General features: G+C 36.4%; 1 long non-coding RNA gene across 6 annotated transcripts in view; it reads right to left on the reverse strand.

Moving 5' to 3' along the window:
• Positions 1–21,862, reverse strand: part of LOC110676731 — a 34,957-nt gene extending 13,095 nt beyond the window's left edge. For 2 of the 6 annotated variants that reach the window (XR_002500668.1, XR_002500666.1), the window contains exon 1: positions 21,304–21,860. This is a non-coding gene — a long non-coding RNA (uncharacterized LOC110676731). Of the gene's footprint in view, positions 1–21,303 lie in introns of all 6 variants that reach the window. The other 4 variants (XR_002500670.1, XR_002500669.1, XR_002500667.1 and 1 more) reach the window with 3 other exon arrangements.
• Between the last annotated feature and the right edge of the window lie 249 nt (positions 21,863–22,111).

Below are 22,111 nucleotides of genomic sequence, written 5' to 3' on the forward strand. Positions count from 1 at the left end.
TTCGCCTGTTTTGTGACTTATTGGGAACGATTAATTTGTGTGGCGAATGGTTTCATTTCGGAAGCCAAGAGTACGAGAAAAGTTTCTTGATTGTTGCAATTCATCAGGAATTAGCTCGTGGCGCCGGTAGGAGAAAGACATTTCTGAATTTTGCTTCACTTTTGATGATGGAAATATAAGTTTTGAATTCACATGTTAATCATTCTTAACGTTGACAGATGGCTTTATGTGAGCAATTTCGAAATTAATACGATTTTTTCGTCAATTTCATAAATAGAACAAACTTTTTACTTATGGTATAAAGTTCTGTCTGTGGTAGAGGCTGACATACGTCAATTCGTCAAACGTATTTTAAAGAAAGTTCTTCTGGTTCATCCAATAGACGTATTCCATGTCAAATCGTTCAGTCACAGAACTCGACCATCTTAGATTTGCAGTAAATTTTGCACATGGTTTTGGTGTGGTAGAATAAGTAAATTCCATAGACAAAACGACCATTTTGACTCGAGAAAAACTTTTGAAAATGGCCTATAAATCACGAAACTGTTGAATTTAGAGAAAAATATTCTATGAAAAATTTGTAGTGAACCGTTTGGGCTATAAAAAAATATATACATTGAAAAAATATTTTATGTTTTTTCGTAAAAAAAAAACAAAAATAAAATTACACAAGTACCTCATTTTTAATAAATTTTTTTTTGAATTTTCACCATACAATCTTGACAGTAAACAGATGTTTGGAACAAAGTTTGAAAATGGAGAAATTTTCAATAAAAAGTTTTTCTAAGAACAACTTTTGGTCGATTTTGATTTTTTTTTAATAAATGCGTTTTGATGATACAATGAGAATCTTGAAATGATTCTAAACCATAATTATTATCTGGACAACTTCTCTAGAAGGAGTTATTTTTAATTATATCAAGTTTAATGCAAAAAATATTATTTCAATATCAAAATAGGCCATTTTTATTAGTTATTCGTGATTCTCCATCAATAACAAAACGTTTACGAGAGTAAAGACTATATTTCTTTCCACTTACTTATTTTTCTTGATGGAGAATCTCAAATAACTAATTAAAATGACTCATTTTTTTATCTTATTGCAAAAAACTATTGCACTAAACTTTAGATAATTCGAAAATAAATACTTCCAGAGAAGTGATCAAGATAATCTTTATGATTCAGAATAATTTCAAGATTCTTATTGTATCATCAGAACGTATTTATTTAGACAAAAAACAAAATTTCGAAAATCCACCAAAACTTGTTCTTAAGAAAACTTTTTTACTAAAAAAATTTTCCATTATGAAACTCTGTCCCAAACATCTGTTTAGTATCGAGAATCTTCAGTGAAAATTTAGAAATTATTGAATTGTAATTATAAGTGTATAATTTAGAATTTACATTTTATTTTCGATTTTTTAATGAAAAAAAAATTTTTTTTCAGTGTATATTTTTTCCGTATAGTCCAAACGATTTACTACAGCTTCTTCATAGATCATTTTTCGCTAAAATCAACAGTTTCGGAGTAAGAACTTTTTGAATAAGTTGCTTGTAAAATTTTAAAGGTCATTTTCAAAAGTTATTCTTGAGTCAAAATTATCGATTTTTCTACGGAAAACACTTTTTCTACCATACTCAAAACATGTGCAAAATTTTATCCGAATCGAAGATTATGAAGCACGATTTTTATTTTCTTCGACTCATCCTGGATGGAATTCGACAATACCCAATAAAAATTTTTCGCAAATACGTACAAGGTTTCCTGCAAGATTTCCTTCAGTGGTTCGTTCAAAGTTTCCCCCAAATATTGCTTCAGAAAATTATCCATGGCATGTTGTTTACTTATCATTGTTTAAAATAAAATCAACTTTAAATTATATTTGGGATTTTTCCTTGTTGTGGGAATTTTCCTTTCTTTAATTAGTTCGACGATTCTTCCAGTAGTGCATTAAGAAAGCAATCAATTTGTTATTCCTAGAGTTCCTAATGAAAATATCTGTGAGAATTAAGCATCTGTGAGAATGTTTACAAAAATCATCAATATATTCCGGAGAGTCAAGAAATTTCGTCAATGATTCTGAATAGCAACAAAAAAAAATGCTTTTAAGTTTATACCCACAGATTTTACAAAAAAAATAGAAGTATTCGTGCAGAGGTTCCCTTTAAATTTTTATAAGAGGTTTGTCCTAGAGTTTTTAAATAAAATCATTCAAGGATTGTTCCGGAAAAAAGATTTGTTCAACCATTATTAAGAAAAACGCATGTGCATTTCTACCACATATTTATGAAATGTTCATTTACTTGAAACACGAAGAAAAAATCTATTTTTTTTTGTGCTTATTGGGCCAATTATTGCAAGTTTGATAAAAACCTTCTTTTATGTATATTTAACCATAAATCCTGTTAAATGTATAGTGTTAAAATTATTAGACAAACAGAACATTATTTTCAGTATTTTTAAGCAAGAGTGAAGTAAAATACAGTGTTGCCAAATACACTTATTTTCAATGCTAGAACTTTAAAAAGGTTGTCCATCGAATGAGTATTTGTTTTAATTCAATACTGTCTATCAGTTTTTTCGTCGGCAAGCTGATATTATCCAATCCACATATATTTGAAGTATGGAGCCTTCCTAAGCCGAGTGGTTAGAGTCCGCGGCTACAAAGCAAAGCTGAAGGTGTCTGGGTTCGATTCCCGGTCGGTCCAAGATCTTTTCGCAATGGAAATTTCCTTGACTTCCCTGGGCATAAAGTTTCATCGTACCTGCCATAAGATATACGAATGCGAAAATGGCAACTTTGCAAAGAAAGTTCTCAGTTAATAACTGAGGAATTGCTCAGAAGAAGATGAGAAGCAGGTTTTGTCCTTGTGAGGACGTAATTCCAAGAAGAAGAAGAATATTTGAAGTGGAGATTCTAAATTTCCAATATAAAATCATTTGACTTCAAAATCATGAAGTGAAAAAAGTGGATTTTAGGATTGTCCTTTTTGTTATCCTTATTGCAGCGGCTGACTCCGAAGGTACGAGGTGATAGACCCAAGACGAAGAAACGAGACAGAGAGTCACCAGGAGAAGATGAAGTCCCAAAAAAGCAGCGCAACGAGTACGGAGAATGTGTGCTGGAAAAGGACGGAAATGATGACGGATGGCAAACCGTCGTCAACGCCAAAGATAAAAAAAGAAACAGAAGGAGAAGGTGTAGAAAAAAAGACGGAAAGCAGAAAGCGAAGAGACGCTCGACTCACGTGTGTGGTCGAAAGGGGATGCTATACTTGATAAAGCAAACGACCAAACGCCGTACATAGATATTCGATCCTTCGAACAGTAAAGGGTGATCCGAACCTGAAGAACCTCGGAGAAAACGTGGTTAGAACGCGGCGCACCCAGAAAGGAGAGATGCTGTTTGAACTGAAGAGCGACCTAGCGATCAAGAGCTCGGCCTATCCGGAGCTAGTCACGAACTCTCAGGAAGCAGTTGTTGAGCGCAGATATCTGAACGAGACAACAATCGTGGACGAGGTGTGTGAGGAGCTGCGTAAGCAATGCTGCCTTACAGAGGAAGCCAAAGAAATCCGTCTGAGGAAGTCGTACGACGGCACACTGACAGTGACGATTCGGCTATCAGTTGACGCGGCGAACAAACTGGTACAGATAGGCAAGATGAGAATTGGCTGTTCGATGTGCTCACTGAGACTCGTCACACGAGCAGACGGGCCATTGCATCGCTTCAAGTGCATGGACTTCGGACAACCGGCGGCTAGCTGTAAAGGTCCGGACAAACCCGAACTGTTCAGGAAATGTGGAGAAAGAGGTCACTTTGGGAAAGACTGCAATAATCGACCAAGGGGCTTGCTCTGCTCACCGGAGGAAGGAAGCACCCATTCGAAAGGCAGCTTCAAATGCCATACGTACCGAAAAGCGATCGTAGCACAACAGTAACGGAGGTAACGCAGATCTACCTGAACCACTGCGACACCATAAAGCAACTTTGTGGCAGTCGACAACAGAAACTACTACTCAATAGCGCCAATTGGGTGGCGGATAGCACAGGCGCAGCGTGACAGGTGACACCATAAAGCAACTTTGTGGCAGTCGACAACAGAAACTACTACTCAATAGCGCCAATTGGGTGGCGGATAGCACAGGCGCAGCGTGACAAGTGACAGGTAGGTTTCCTACCCAGAAAGTGATTGCCAGCCCAATCGCGGGGTTCGTGATCGCTAAAATCAACGGAATATACATTTACAGCTGCCACGTGCCTCCAATATGGACGTTCGAAAAATTTAGTCGAATGCTGGAGGAGTTGAACGACGAGCTAATTGATCGAAAACCAGTGCGGATTGGAAGTGACTTCAATGCATGGGCCGTGGAGTGGGGTAGCAGGGTAACCAATAAGAGAGATTATAACCTACTGGAGGCTCATTATGCAACAAAGGCACCGTTAGCACATTTCGGAAAGACGGACGGGAGTCGATCATCGACCTAACATTTTGTAGCCCATCACTGGCGAGCAACATGAACTGGAGGGTTAGTGAAGTGTACACCCATAGCGATCAGCAGACGATACGCTACAGGATTGGCCAGCAGAACACTGCGACAGTGCAGAGGACCACAATGTGCGACCACTTGAATGCGATAGGGCTGACAACAGCAATGGGAAGGGCATGTGATACAACGATGCCGCAAAAATAGGAGCCCCGCAACGACCGACGTCCTGCGTATTAGTTGAACGAGACCAGGGTTGTTAACGTTAATCAACGATAAACGCCTTTAACGTTGATTGTGCACTGGATCAACGTCAACGGCGTTGCGTTAATTTTCATGGCTATTAACGTCAACGTTAACGTGTTTGCGTTGAATCAACGTCAACGATCACCGCTAACCCAAGCGTTGATTTTATATCTCGAAAAGGTTCTCAGAGAATGTTTCGAAAAATCAATAAACAGCTCGTTTCTATGCTGATACCCCGTATCCATGGAAAATTGATTAAAAAAAATCAAAGTTCACAGTGTAGGCACACAACAGTCAGCCTCTTTGAACGTCAGTTTGAGATTGGTTGGAAGAACTTTTTCAAATTGCATAGATTTTCCTAGCAATATTGTATCCGTCCTATGACCTCTCGCCGTTCCAGCAACCCACAACAATTAGCTGAACGCAAACCGCTGAGAGCGGCTTCCTTTACCTCCAGCCAGCACACGGCGTCCTTTTTTTACCCATCCAGCAATCAAATGTTTCTGACTTGCCGGCCCCCAGGATGACCCGACTTCTCATTTCCGAATACAAGTTGCCATAATACCCTAACATACCATAGCAGACAAAAGTTCTCATTGCAATCGGAAGTGGCAATGGTCGTAGAGCAGATTTTCCCACTTCCGATATTGTGGAGCTCTAATATAAACGGCATTACTAACTAAGAGAAAATCAGTTAACATTCCAAAAAACCTGCAATGAGAACAAGCTTTTCTTCTGCTAAATAATTGTTTCTGAACATGGCATGTTTCAGTGTCTAAGTTGAAACTGTCCACACAATTCGCAATTATCTTGTTCTTATGTTAGTAATAAAATGTTCACTCGTTATTTATTATTATCTAAACTGCATCATTTTCTGGGTTTCTACACTTACTTATTTATAAATCAATCGAATATGACAGCCAGTAATTATTTTTTTTTAGATTTTGGAATCAAATCTTTAACGTTAGAAATAACGAAGTCGTTGACGTTGAATCAACGCTGTACGTTAACGTTATCGTTAAATTGTTTTTCAACGCAATCAACGCAAGCTTCGTTAAACGTTACAGGTTAACGTCAACGAAATAACGAAACGGCGTTAATCGTTGATTAACGTTAACAACCCTGAACGAGACACTTAACGCCTTCCCCGCTGCTTGTCTTAAAGCCAGTATGCGTAACCAGAGTGCAAGGAACGTAGAAATCAAAGAAGAGCGAAAGGTCGTATTCCAAGCAGCCAGAGCTGCTAAGCAAGTATGAGTGCCACAAGGAGCTGTGTCTAGTAGCCTTCTGGGGGGACACTAATCGAGTGGTCATGGCGAAAACCAAGGGTCCATCAATGCCGGTTGAAACGTGTACTGAAAAGCTGAGAGTTATTGTCGAGGGTCTCTTTTCAACGCATGATCTGACACTGTGGACACCCACATCGTATGTCATCGAGAACAAAGCAAACGCTGAAGATCGTCAGGTCTCCAATAACGAGTTTGTATCAGCGGCGAAAGTATTGAAGGTGAAAAACGACCACAGACCGGATGGAATACCCAATGTGGCACTTAAAGCAGTGATCCTAGCGTAGTTGGATATGTTCCGGAAAGTGTTGCAGACATTACTGGAAGAAGGTCACTTCCCTGATCATCAGATTCCGAAGCTGGTGCTGCTAACGAAGCCAGGAAAATCACCTAGTGATCCACCATCATACAGGCCCATATACTTGCTGGATACACTGGGCAATCTCTTGGATTTAGTCATCCTAAACAGGGTGGCTAAATCTACGGAGAACGAGAATGGATTTTCAGAAAGGCAGTTCGCATTCCGGAAGGGAGGGTCGACGGTAGATGCAATTCGGACGGTCCTGGAGAGGGTCGAGAAGACAGGGTAGCAAAAAGGAAGATGAAATCGTTACTGCGCCGTAGTTACGATAGACGATAGGAACGCGTTCAATAGCGGGTTTCGGGTTGGGAGTTCCTGACTATTGGAGTTAACCATGGACATCGAGATCGTTGACTATGCTGATGACGTCGTCCTAACAGTAATAGGCGAAAGGCTGGAGAAAATAAAAGTGTTTGCCACGGAGGCAATGGGCGCGGTCGAGAACTGGATGAATGGAGTCGTGCTGAAGTGCTGAAGATAGCCCACCACAAAATGATGGTGCCACTAGTCAGCAATCGCAAAGCGGTTCAACACGCTGAGATTGCCGTCGGTGGACATGTCATAGGCTCACAGCGGTCGCTCAGACACCTGGGCGTGAAGATAAACGATCGGCTAAACTTTAACAGCCACGTCGGCTATGCATGTGAGAAGGCGGCAGAGGCGACCAACGAACTTACAAGAACCATGACGAACGCGCATGGTCCGAGAAGCAGTAGGAGGCGTCTTTTAGCTAGCGTATCATCGTTGATACTGAGATACGGAATTCCGGCCTGGGTGCAGCACTGCAAACCAAGGGTAATCGGGACAAGCTCAACAGCACGTTCTGACTCATGGCTATGAGAGTAGCCTTAGGAATCTGGCGAACAATATGGTGGTGGATTCAACGTCTTTCTTGCGAAAAAGCTGCCGGGAAGACATCAAGAGCGTAATAGAAGTACAGATGAACAGAAATAAAGATCATAATTTTTTAAAACTCTCTCAGAAGCAGTCTTTGTTCGTACATTGACGCAAAACCAGACAAAAAACCACGTTTTTATCATTCTCTCTATCATCAATCAGAGTCTGACTAGGAAACACCCAAAAAATTGAAAATTTTTATCTCTCATTTGATGCAAATCTAGCTTAATCTATGATATTGTATTGGTAACCGAGTGTGTAGCTTGTTACTACTAAGCAAACGAATGGAGTTGCACAATGAAAAGAAGATCATTCTCTCTCTCCTAGTGGTGATAGTTTTTATTTTGATCCATTTCTTTGCTTGAAAACAACGAGTTTCAAATTCGGTGTCCGATAATGGCTTTTGGGGCGAAATCATAAGTTATGCGAGAAATGTCGTTTAATCATAAACCTGAAGACTCCCTGTAGTCCATAAATCAACACTCATTACTGCAGTTCAGCCCTTCCAAACAGAGAGCGTTTCACAAATCCAGACAAATATTCCGCACCAAAACATAACACCGTTCCTCACCGACGCATGCCCCGGCTTCATTCCGCTGTGACTTTCGCGCTAAAACAACAATAATTTATATACCTTTTTGCAGTTGCCGCCGTACCCCATCACTCCACCGCCGTAACAGTGGTGCAGATTTAAATAATCATGGAAAAAAATTATACATTTTCAGCAACATCCTTCATTAAGGTTTGAAGTAAGAGTTTTCACTGTGGGATGGTAAGTTTGTACTTATATTACAATTCTAATGTGCTTAGAACATTTTTAAAAATTTCTCCATAGTTATTTCCATATAAACCTACTTTAACTTTGGGCCACCTTTAAATCACCACCGGAAAAGCTAAACTTTTCACAGAATACTAATTTTATAGTAAGGATGGCATAGAAGATATGGAAAATTAAATTTTCAAACATTTTTAAATTTTGAATCACCCTTATGCTCACTTATTCATTTCAAATTATATCTCTATCGTTTATCAAAACAAATCCTTTCCCATATCCAAACTCCCAGTGTTTCTTGCGGAAGTGCAGAGGACTCCTCGGCTTCTATAAAGCAAGTAACACGTCAACATTTCCTTCTCATTCCCAAATTGACCTGCATTCGGATCTTATAATAATGAGAGCACCAGTATTTACACATTGAGGATTCTTCTGATCCTGAGTAGTGTCTGTTGGTTCCCTGAGTAAGTACAGCTATTTTTGCAATAACGGAGTAGCAACTGCGAAGTAGCAACTCAAAAACATGTTTGATGATTGGGGTTTTTAAGAAAACTGAACCTCTGTGAGCCGGGAAAAGTGATTCGCAGTAGGTCAGCCCACCACACCAGTTAGCAGCCGGTTGAGCGATGCACAAGTGCGGAAAGCAAAAGACAACACAAAATGAATGATAAATAGAAATGAATTTAAGCTAATTATAAAACCAACCCTACCGCTACTGCTGGGCGGCGTCACAACAAGCCGCCACGCACCGCACCAACTCGTTTCCTTCGAGGAAAAGGTAGAAAGTGTCTCGGGCAAGATGAGAGGGGTGGTGGTTTCCTCCTTCATTACTCAAGTTAGCTGCTGGTACTAATGGAGAACGGGGTTTTTCATCATCTTCGATCGTTCGCAATTCCCATCGACAGGTACTTTGAAAGATTAGAAAACAATTTGGAAAAAAAAGTAGAAACTGGTCGACGAGTGATAGGTTGTGTCTAATTAATCAATTATGGCGTGATTGGAGAAATACTTTTATTTATGTAACAAGTGGTCCCGGCAAACTTCTTCTTGCCATCAAGTAGGCTGTTGAAAAACGCCATGAAACGTCCCGTGCAAAATGGAAGTTTTGTTCACTCTAGTTTTTTCAACTTTTCCGTTAAATATCCTCTACTTTTTATATCCACAAACACGTCGGAACACCTCAGGAACATAACTATGGAAGAATTTTCAAAATCCGATAGCCCGTTTTCAAGCCATTTCGTGACATACAAACACCATTCCATTTTTATTTATATATAGAAGAAGATATGGCGATTGATTTTTTTGACACTGTTTACACTTGAATTTCGAAGTGAGAATCAAAATATAGCTAGATTGATTTTGACACAATCCTACCCAGTTGGTTTCTGTACGTATATACCGTTTTGATTCGTATTACGGACACTTAAGGCCTCAGGGAAGTTTAACACAGCGTAGAGCATACAAAATAAATCATTATGTAGGATTGCTCAGCGTTATCGAGCGCCGGAAATCCTTAACTTTCGAGTGATGGGTAAAGAATACGCTTCCGCAACTTGAATAATTTTAAATAAATTGAAATGTATGGCCTTTTGATGGTTCTTATTCCGGACGCTTCCTCACTTTTGCCTCATATTCCGGACACTTTGATTCGGATTCCGGACATCTCATGAAAATCATTAATAGAAAAGTCAAATCATCAATTGAAATCGTTAAACCGCTAAAGAGACGTTCAAGGCAGTTGGGCATTATGAATTTGCATACATATTTATGAAAATAGTTTATTAAAACAAGCCACAAAATAGTGAACTTTTGAACGGCAAAAATTGAAACATTTCGTGTGAAATGTTTCCCATACAATATAGAGTGTCCGGAATTAGAAGCTGTCCGTAATATGAATCAAAACGGTATCATCGTAGTGTATTTTCTCAGTGGTACATTCTCTTGATATTGGCCATCGTTGGTTGCCCCTTATTTGGTATATGGTCAACAATTCGTCTATTCTCTACCCAACAGGAATCATAAGGCTTAACGCATATTTTAAAGCTACTTAAATCAGGTCATATTTGTTGCAGAATATTCATACAATTTTCACAAATTGTTTTGTCAGCAAAATAATATTGAACTGATGAAATGGATTAGTTCTTGTTACAATGCATTTTGAAAAAAACTATGTTTATGAAGTCAAAGTCATGTGAATTCTGCTTGATAGTGAGATAGTGAGGGCCCAGATAGCCGTAGCGGTAAACGCGCAGCTATTCAGCATGACCATGCTGAGGGTCGTGGGTTCGAATCCCGCTGGTCGAGGATCTTTTCGTAAAGGAAATTTTCTCGATTCCCAGGGCATAGAGTATCTTCGTACCTGCCACACGATATACACATGCAAAAATGGTCAATCGGCAAAGAAAGCTCTCAGTTAATAACTGTGGAAGTGCTCATAAGAACACTAATCTGAGAAGCAGGCTTTGTCCCAGTTGGGACGTAACGCCAGAAAGAAGAAGAAGTGAGATTTTTTAACACTATTAGTAGAAGCGCCCAAAATTCACATTTTTCATTTTAGCATTAGAGTTTCAACTTTTTAATAATTTTAACAAGTTTTTGCTGATATTTCTTGTTAAATGTATTTAATCGTATGAATCGTAAGATTTTATGCAAATTAAAATTTCTTATTGTATTTTAGTCGAAATACAAATACACGGTGAATGCACCCTTTTCAATATGTATGGTTCTTATTACCTGCACGGTAAAGGCATGAAATTATTGGATTATGTTGGATTTATTGTTATGTCATGCTTGACCTACTTTATATTTAGTTATGGCTTGGACAATACAGTCAACTCAAATATTCTATAACGATTTTAACAAAAAAAATTAGAGAGGGTTGTGTACAAGACACGACCGCACGACGTTAATCACGCCATGTGATTTGCTACATTTGAATTTTAGTCAATTGTCATAATTGCAACCTTTCTTTAGTTATAATTTAGAATGTTTGTGCATTTAAGAACAGTGGGGTGCTCTTCGTTCGGAGAAGTCGCCCAGTCATCGATATCGTTATCGCCACCGTAAATTTCAATTAGCCGTATTGTCATGAAAAGGGCCAATGTAACTGTTAGATTCGAGTAACACCCAATTTTCATTAGTTTTTCGTCAAAAATCAATTGTTTTTTTTTTTTTTTGAGTTTTGAGTGAAATGTTGTATAAATTTCCAACCGATTGGCGGGAAAATATTGGAAATCTATCGATACATGGCTGAGTTATTAGTGTCTAAAATCTAACATAATTTCGTAGCGGTCGCAAAATTTAAGATTTTCAATTAACACCCAGTATTTTGTCGCAAGACGTAGTAAACGTCAAAATTTTAGCCATTTTCTTTCAATTTTGTACAGCTTTTATTGAAATTAGGATTTGAATACCCTTACAAATGAGTGCGCACAACACTAACAACGTAGTTTATTCACCAACAACGTTTCTTCAAGAAACGAAATTAAATTAAATTTATAAAGTATCATGACCGACTTACGGCACTGTCAAAACGAGTCTTCTCACTGTCACTAGACGTTTTGCTACTAAAATTTCTATCTTATTTTAGAGAATTTTGGGAAGTTAATGTGTTTGATAAGTTAAATGGATATCCTTCCATGATTGCTGCAATATAAATAACAATCATGCCAGATAATTAACCAAAAATTATCAAGTTAACGATTCCACCATAACCCTTAGCGACGGAAGAATGAAAGAGAATTTGGAAAAAAAAATCTCTGTCATTGTCTCGCTGTCCGATGAAAGGGAGGCAAGTATCTATGTAAAAGTCGCACGACACTCTTTATTTACATTGACGCTTTCCAGCCCTTCTCCTGATTCCTAATTTTCGATCCCCTTGAAGAAGTGTATCTAATTGCTACAGAATTAAAAACAACATGTACGATCCAACAACAGAATGGATCCAACATGTTTACAATATTATTTTAAGAATTCATAGACAAATCTCTGCATTAGTGCCTCCTATATTTTTTTAAGAAACTACCCTTAAATATCTAAATTCAGGAATGCTTAAAGTCATGCATCTAATGACCAAGTAGTTTGTAAAAGTTTCCAAAAAATCTGAATTCCCAAGATTTTTTGGAATGAATGTTTGAATAAATTTTAGTGATCTGAGAAATTCTTAAGATTCTCGCCCCCTAATTAATTATAACTGGAAAAAGTTCCATGTAAAAATCTTGATCAAAGGCCATATTTGTGTAATATTTCTAACATATCAAAATAAGTGGTCTTTTAATTTAGCCATGTTAATATACGTAAAATGTTTTTTTTTTCATTGGCTTCTGCATGTTTTCTAAGAACATGTTATTTAATTCAGAATGTATTGCAGGGTAAGTTGGTTATTCTGAAACTAAAGTAAACTTTTATTGAACAGTCATTTAAGTTTTAAAAAAAATCTGAATTTAAAGGGCATGAAGCTGCTATGCACGGCCAGTTGTTTATCTATATAAATAAAAATGGAATGGTGTTTGTATGTCACGAGATAACTTGAGAACGGGTCAACGGATTTTCACAATTCTTTTATTGTTGCATGAGCGGTTCCATGCCAAATCGGTAAACGATGAAACTCGACTACCTTGGATTCAAATGGAGTTTTGCACATAGTTTAGATATAATAGAATAAGTTCTTTCCACTGGTGGAGAGACCATTTAAAATCAAGAGTAGCTTCTGATAAGGGCGTAAGTATTTTTGGCACCACCATTTAAAAAAAATTGTACCTCGGCAACCGTTTGTTATAGAGAAAAAGTGTCTGAGGAGGGATGGTAGACAATCAAATAGGCTTTGTAAAAAAAAATATACACTGAGAAAAAAACTTTTATTTTCATGAAAAAATCGAAATTAAACCTTAAAACACAAATTTCAAAAATAGGTAACTTCGATTTTTTTTCAAATTTTTTCTGTAAAATTTCAATGTAAAACCAGATGTTTTAAGCACAGTTTCAACATGGTGCAATCTAAAATAAAAATGGTGCATTTCTGAAAATTCAATTTCTGGCCGTAGAAAAGACGTTTGATGCTGTAATATGATTCTTCATCCAAAAACAATTCAAAATGCTGATAACAATGATCTTCCTAGATATTTAGGATTCAATTATATTAATATCATACAACTTAAGAAAATACGCCCGTTTCATAAGTTACTCCAGATGCTCCACCAACAATGTTACGTTTATCTCTTTCCACATTAATATCCCATGTTTTAAGGGCAGTTTCAACATGGTGCAATTTAAAATAATTTTTTTTTCTAAGGGCAACTTTTGGTGTATTTCTGAAAATTCAATTTCTGGTTATAGAAAAGACGTTTTGATGCTGCAATATGATTTTTTATCCAAAAACAATTCAAAATTCTAATACCAATGATCTTCCAAGAAGTAACCGCTTCAAGGTATTTGGGATTGAATTATATTAATATCATAAAACTTAAGAAAATACGCCCGTTACTTGCATTATTCCAGATGCTCCATCAACAATGTTACGTTAATCTCTTCCCACGTTAATATCCCATCTACTTTTTCTTTGACATTTAGACGGTTGGATGAACTGTTCGAAAGATACAGGATAATTGTTGGAATATAGTTGAGAATTAATATAAGTTTTACCACAGACAAACAGACGTAACACTGGATAAATTTCCATCGCCCACGAATTTAACGATCAGTTTAAAATACAACAGTTGTCAAGTTCACAACCAGAGGCGCGCGCGTCGCTTTCCTTCGTGTTTGACATTTCACACTACCGCCATCTGTTGGACATGTGGCACAAAAAGTTATTTCGTTCAATAAGCTCACTAGATGGTGGTAGTATTTGTGGTCGAGAGAATTTTGTGAAAATATACATAATATATCTGCGCAGTTTCATCCAAATCGGAATGGTACATGTCAGATTTCAGCATTTTATGGACGATTTCGCGTGGAACCGCTCGCATACAACAAGGGATGCGTCGTGTTCGTGCGTAGAAAAAAATATGGAAAGTCTTCGGAATAGTCATTACAAAGGGAGAAAACTAATGTGTCATTTGGTATGGGAGATTGCATATCATTTTTCAACACCCTATTTGATGGCAAGACGAAGTTTGCCGGGACCACTACTGCTGTTCTACGCATATTTGTCCCGCAGTCCATAAGGTTTACATAGAACATGGGAAAAGTAGGCGTAGAAGGGCAGACTAGTTATTTATATATTTATAAAGCTTAAAGGGGCTCCGTAGTTTGTACTTTGGAGCGCCAATCTAACGAATTGGTAGTCGTGGGTTCGATCCCCACCGGAATACGTGGTTTATCTTCTAATTTTTATTTCAATTTATACATGTGACACGTGTTCGTCGTGTGCGTGTTAACTTCACAACATATTTTGTATTTTATGACATATTTTCCCTGTTTAGTTTTTCAATGTTTGATCTTTTGAATTGTTAACGTCCCTTCTAGGGCTCTGTTCTAAGTAAGCTAGAGATTCCTAAGTAGTCCTACAAGAAATTAATCAAAATTCTTCGGAGAAAAAATCCTGGGCGGAATATCCGGAGAAAACAAAACAAGGAAACAGGAAATCTTTGAATATGCGGGTAACTTTGATAGTGCGTTGCCCAACGCATACTTAACGATATATCATTATTTTTGTTGATCGGTTAAGCAAAACGAATACAAAACTAAAGTACATTAGTACGACACTTCATGTAAGAGCTATTTTCATTTGAATCGAGAATATTTGGGGCTTTATATACGAATATTTAGAGTTTTAACATTTTCGAAGCGCTTACAAACAATCTATTCTAGAGTCACTATTCCATATTGTTTTGAATAGTTGGTCAGTTACATTTGACAGCCTAAATCTCTTAGCAAAAAGCATTTTCGCAAAATGGAATCATTTTTGTAATCTAAGTCAGAAATTTCCATATAACGTTTAACGCCTAGAGTTATGCAATGCGGAATAAATGTTACGTAATTCATTCAATTTTGTTCGATTTATAATTCATTATCAAAGTAACCTTAAAACAGAAAACTGACTTTCGATTATATGCAAAATCATATATCAATTCAAAATAAATCTTTTGGCAATCAATCAACTGCAATCGATAAGATGCCAGTACTTGTTATAAAAATATAAATTATAATTCTTTGAAACAGCATGCATAAATATTCAAGTTTTCTTCGAAAAAACTATCAAAGTTACCTCGTTTTACGGTACCAGGATGAGATTTTTCAGGAATCTTAAAATGAGTTAAAGTTGAGCAGTCGATGAATATTTGTAGTGGTAAATTTAAACTGCATGAATTTTTGTATTAGAAAAACCCATGAAAGAATCTCTGGACGAACATTTTAATAATTTATTGAAAAACTGGAAGAACTCATTGAGAGCTTTCTTAAGAAGTATGGAAGTATGTGGTAGTATGTTAATTTGTACATGATTATTGTATAAACTCCTGAAGAAATACATAATACAATTGAGAAGATTGTTTCTCAGGTTTTTAAACGAATACCTGCACAAATTCGTGGAATAGAAAAAGGACCGCTGTTTTATTTGTGGAGGAATCTTTGGAAGAGTTCCTGCAGGAACATCGGAAACAATTTCAAAGTATCGTAGACAGAATTGATTGAAGAGGAGAAATTACATGATGATATTCTTGGGGCTTTTAAGGCACTATTCGAGAAATTCAAAATCCTTGAATTCAAAATTTTTTATTATATTTTCAAAATATATTCTGCGCATTTTGTTTATTGTTTAAACTCCCGGAGAAATTTCTTAGTGAAACTCCAAGAGAATTTTCTAATGGAATTGCTCAAGGAATCCTGAAGACGGGAAACTGTTGGGTCAATACTGTTTAAATGTTTATATGAACTCTTGTAAAAAATGATGAAATGCCTGGAAAAATTTCTGAAGCAATTCTCGGAAGTTTTTCTGGATGTCTACTCATTTATAGAAATTTAATTTTCTGATATTTCAAGGTTCCTCCAGGTTTTAAAAATAATTCCAGGTTCAAGGAATCCTTCAAATGATTTTTTTCATTTGAGTTGACTTAACATTTATTTTCAAAGATAGAAGCTTGACTTCGAAACACTTTAAACAAAAAAATCTAACGATTATTTCGGTCTAATTGCGAAGTATTTTTCATTTAATTAAAAAAAAAACAATATCTGTTTGTTCGCAATGTCTAAACAACTTAAGGAAAAAAATGGTGATTTTGTTTTAACTTCCACGAAAACCCAGAATGCTAAGCAAATGATCTGAAAGTGCTTTCTAACATCAAGTCAACCATGTCATGAGAGTAAGATTCTTCATTTAAACAGCCATTTCTATAAACATATTTCCTTTTTGGAACTCCTCGTAACATTGCGACAAATATACCAGCTCGTTTTGCTGATGATTTCTTTCACATATAACACCGAAGATCAAATTTGACAAGCGGTCAGAACGGCAAGATAAGTTCATTGCTAAATATTGTAAATAATGTTTGAAATTGAATTGTAAAGCAAATTTTTTTTTTATTATTATTATTTTGACACGAATGCACCTGTTTGGTGTAAAGTGTCGTTAATAAAACAAACAAACAAACAAACCTCAGGTGTTTGATTTATGATTGTTAACAAACATTCTGATATATTCTTCCAAGAATATTTTTTTCTAGATGCTTTCAAGAATTCAATCTGTTTTTTTCTTAGGATCGGGAATTCCTCCATTTCTTTTTACAAGGAAGTTCCAAGTCCTCCAAAATTTATCCATCGATTCTTCCATTTATTTTCCTATGACTTTCTGCAACATTTTCGATTGGAGCATATTCGATAATTAAAAATTTCTTCAGTAGATCCTCCATTTTTTTTGCCATTGAAGTCTTCAACGATTTTTTCTATTAATTTATCATGAGATGACTCTAGGGAAATGTCGAGGAATTTGTTAAGATTTTTGGGAGAAAATTATGAATAAATCTGCAAGGATTTTCTAAAGAAAATTCAGGAGTAATGTATGGAAAAATTTGTCTTAGTTCCAAGTAGGCATTAATGAATTCCTACGATGATCTCAGATACAACTGCTGGATTCTTGATGGATTTTGAAGAAGTCTGTTGAAGAAATTCGGACAAAATGCCTGAAAAATTTTATATGTAAATGGTTTCGACCATAAATGTAATAATTGCTGTAATATTAACTGGTGTGGAAACTTGAATGAAGTTGTGAGGAACCCAAGGAGATTTATCAATCTTGTTGAAAAAAATATTGGAGAATTTGTACCGCAGCAATAGTAGTTTGATGTTATGCTGAAGAAATACCAGGTCAAATTTATTGAGGAACCTTTGGAACAATTTATAATAGTTTCCATCGAAGGAATTGCCTAAAGAAATTACTGGTGCAAATCCTAAGAGTAGATGTAGATTATTTTTTAAATAATTCTGGAATAAATGAAAAAAGGCGTAGTAGGGTTTCTTAGAAAAATTTGGCATCGTTTTTTTATATCAAAAACTTTTATTGAAAAACGTATGTAGAATCTTCTAGAAATCTCTTAGAAGTAACAACTAGAAAATTGCTGAAAGAACCAGCGAAAAATAAAAACATCTGGAAGAAATCTTCGAATAATCGTTAGGATTTCTTCAGTACAATCTTTCAATTCTGAAGAAGTACCTCTAAGCATACCTTGAGAAATCGCAGGTAGCATCCCTAAGGAAGTACCTGAAAGTATTCCAGAAGTAATCTCAGGAGAAATCACTAGAATATTTAAAATATTCATCGAAATCTGGGAAGAATATAATTCAGAAATTGTGGAATAATCCTGGAAGCTCTTAGAATTTTTCATCAGGATTCACTGCAAGCAGATTAAGACAAAAAGTGATTAAGAGTAAGTAGATGAAAAAACCGAATTTAGTACTATACCATTTAATTCCACTAGAGTTTGTATCCTTTGACAGATACGCGTATTTCGACCTCAACTGTAAGGCCGTCTTCAGTGTCGTGTACTAGACTCGACTTAAGTCGAGTCTAGTACACGACACTGAAGACGGCCTTACAGTTGAGGTCGAAATACGCGTATCTGTCAAAGGATACAAACTCTAGTGGAATTAAATGGTATAGTACTAAATTCGGTTTTTTCATCTACTTATAGGTATTCTACTAAACAGCTCGAAGATTTATTATCAGTGATTAAGAGACTATTTAAATTTAAATAGACTTTAGAGGCCTTGCATCATGAATATACTTTTTAGAGACATGCATTAAGAGACCTGCTACCTGAAAATGTACTATTTTTCGTACCTATTGTTATTTTTTGCTTTTTTCCCACACAGTTTATTATTTTTGTACAATAGACGAAAAAATGTTGTTGTGAAAAAAAAAAAAACAAAGTTCTAAACCATGTTTCATATGCTCATGGACGACACTGCTGGAACTAAGAGCCTTAAACAACTTGGGAATCTTAAGTTCTACTTTATTGTCAGAGCATGTTTTATGCTGAATAAAAATTGACAAAAAATAAGTATAAAACATAGCAAGTAGCGTTTTAATAGCGGCGTAGCCGGAACAGTTTATGATTGAAATGAATTTGTGTTGCTTGAAGGAAAAATTCACCATATATTACCATACAACTTTGGCATGCTGTAACTTTGTTTTCATTTTAGCAATCGGCATGAAATTTTGGCAGTGAACTACAAATATACTCAATTTTATTATCACAAGATTTGAAAATTTTCACACTACCGGCTAAAAAGTTAAGCACCAGGTGAAATCGCTCAAAATAATAGTAGTTTTAATAACTTAAATATCTGCTGTATTTTGAGTTTTTGAATTTCTCTTTATTCATCATTTCAACCATTTCCACCCAAGCTATAAATTTATAAACAAGCCAATTTTTTGTAAAATTGTCGCTAAACAAAAATTTACAAAAGAAAAACTACTATTATTTTGAGAGATTTTACCTTTTAAGCGGGTTATGGAAAATTTTTCAAATATTGTGATAATAAAATTGAGTATATTTTTAGTTAACTGCCAAAATATCATGCCGATTGCTCATAAGGAAACAAAGTTGCAGCATGAAAATCGGCTTTCACTACTATTATTCTGAACACAACTGTATATAGCTCAATATTGATTCATGACTGCATTCAGAGATAGTAAATGCTTGTATTGTTGTAACCTGGTTTTGGAACATTTTTTTGGTAAAAAATGATGTTTTAAATAAACCGCAAAAAAAGTGGGGACAATAAGACTTACATATTATCGAGGTAAAAATAGCGTTAAACCGAGTAACGTTTGAAAAATGTTACGTTGTATCGAGGTTTGACTGTATTACTCTTCATGAAAAAATGTCATAAAAAACTTTTTTTTTCACAATGTCCTAACCAAATTTACTATTCAATGTTTAAATCGTAATATTGAAGTTTGTTTTTTTTTAATTAATTTACAGCAGAAGCTCTCGATGAAATTTTATGAAAACATGTTTGAAATCATCATATTTGACAGATGATTATTATTTGATGGACAGATTTTAGTATTTTGGATCTTTTTTCCCTTACTCATTGCACTCACTAGAAGTAAATTGTATCAAGCTTTAATGATACAATGAAAGTCACATTTCTCATGTAAATCTCCAACAACGCTAAAACGCACAAAATCAGGGCGCTATGATGTCTTCGGCAAAGTTTTTCACTGCAAAAATTCCCATATTTTCATAGGTAATGGATAATATTAGCGTTAAGTTTGATACCGTTTACAATATAATATAACAATGTACTAAAGGAGCATAGTTTCCATACAGGACAGGGTCTAATGACTACCGTTTCTGATTCATAAGCAGAAGGCCATGGCTTCAATCCTAGCCCCATCCCTTTCCCTTTCCTCGTACTTTGAAGTTGGTTGTTTCACTTGCATCTATTTTCTGCTCTTAATATATCACTATCACAGTTCATAGCATTCGCTAGAACTAGAAACGGACAAAAAATAACCGTTTCCCTACGTTTTCATTATTCCATCAATATAGCACTCCTGATACATAGGCAGTCTGCTAACCAAACAACAAGTCTCTCTGACATAAATTTACCACCCCTAGGCCTTCCCGCATGAACTGGCGTAGATGCAGAGGTATATCCGGTCTACTGTAGGATCCAGTTTAATGCATCATCAATTCCTCCCCTTCCCCTCATTGGTCCCCATTCTGACGTGGCAGGCGCCATTGTTGCCTATAAATAGAAGTTCACCAGCACTTATACACAGAGGGTGTCTGTTAATCCCAAGCAGGCATCTAGCTGGTTCTTTGTGTTAGTGCAGCTGATCTGGCGATACTGGAGTAGCAACCACGGGCGACCAATCAAGCTCAAACTCAAGCTAAAAGAAGCATAGTTCTCATACATTCAAAAAATCAGTTTCCACAATTCTCGTTCAAAACAAACAGTTATTTTTTTTTCAGATAGTTCTGCTGACCTATACATATTATTAGCTATTACTTACGAATATCGGACCTTTTTCATAAACCTCAACGGGGTTACCTCTACATGTTGTTTCTCAGAGTTCTCTAAAAAAATCATTGATTGTAATTTCCTTCGCAACTGTTTGGAGGTGAGCACCCAATTTTTCTGACAAAGTTAAATGCCTTAGTTATCCCAAATATCCGGAGAAACCAAAACATTTACTACAGAAATCTATTTGAATTTCGAGATACATTTCACACTAGTCCTAGCTATTAGATTTCTTGAAAGAATACTTCATTTAATTTTTTAAGGAAGCCTAAGGAGAATCTGCTGTTATTCTTCAAATCCATGCGGGTTGATCTTAACTTAAATAATTCTTGAAGGATTTGTATGAAAATTTTTACGTGTTTAACTAACGTATAAATCAGGATGAATTGAACCAAGACTGCTTCCTTTCGTGAAGATAACATATATAAATCAAACAAGCGATCTCCTTCCAGGGAGTATAATGACAGTTTTAGCGTCAAATACTTCAAACATCTTTTCAGGTTTCCTCTCCTCCTTGAAAAGAAGCCTTGCCTTGTGTCTTCTCACAATTTGATGAATGAAAACCCCAGGCTCTCCTACTCAATGAATAATTACGCGGCCGAGCTACCTGTGCCTGGAGCAACCTAAAAGGCAAATGTTTTCATTTTGATTCCTCGTTGTCTCCAGTTATATGCCTTGCATTGCTATTTTTTGTCCCAAACCGGAAGGAAATGAAGCCCAAATGGAAAACAACGACTCGTCGAAAACAGGAAGGAAAATCGCAACTTTCGAGAATATATTTCACCTTTAGCTGGCGGCGCCGATTTTATCCTCACGACACAATATCGTTGAACTGCTGATTTTTATTTCTCTTAATGTTGTTTCTAGGTTTCTGTCACCAAATTGAGTTTCTTCTCCACATTGATTCTTTTCTCACAAAAAAAACACATAATATACTCCGACTCCAAAGTTAGATCCCGGAATCCGACGACAACAATTCCTGCTGAGCTAAACAAACACTTTCGCCATCATTATTATTATCATCATCGCCATCATTAACATCCGGTGATCCCGCGTTGCCATAGGAAAAAGCTCCAATAAACCACATACATACACGTACACATACACACTTGCTCTCTTCCTAGCTAGGAGCTTCAGCAGCACGTGAAACAACACTCGGAAAATTTACTCCGCCAAACGCAATCCGAAGAGCACACGAAGAAACGATCCAGTCTGGATGCCGGCTTAGTCGAAACTGAGCGTCCTCGGCGAGTCGGCGGCGTCGTGTCGAGTTTTCCACGCTGTGTTTCCACTTCGGGATGTTTTCCCGAGCATCAACAGAACGGACAAGCTTTCAAGCCGAGAGTGTAACGTATAGGACGTGGACAGTGGACTGACGGCGCGACTGGATGTTTGAGTAGCAATCAGCAGTATGGAAGTTCTCTGTGGCTGGAAAGAACAGCTGAAACTTGGACAGAGTGGTCCAAAAATAGGGAAACAACTAGAGCATGTAGATATTTTGCTCCACATGTGCATTATTCATAATAAGTTTCTGATTCATACTCAAAAAGTTTGAGATTTCCAGAATTAAGTTTTTTTTTTTTCAAGTGTGA

Source organism: Aedes aegypti, chromosome 2, assembly GCF_002204515.2.
Source record: "Aedes aegypti strain LVP_AGWG chromosome 2, AaegL5.0 Primary Assembly, whole genome shotgun sequence".
In the NCBI taxonomy this organism is placed as follows: domain Eukaryota; kingdom Metazoa; phylum Arthropoda; class Insecta; order Diptera; family Culicidae; genus Aedes; species Aedes aegypti.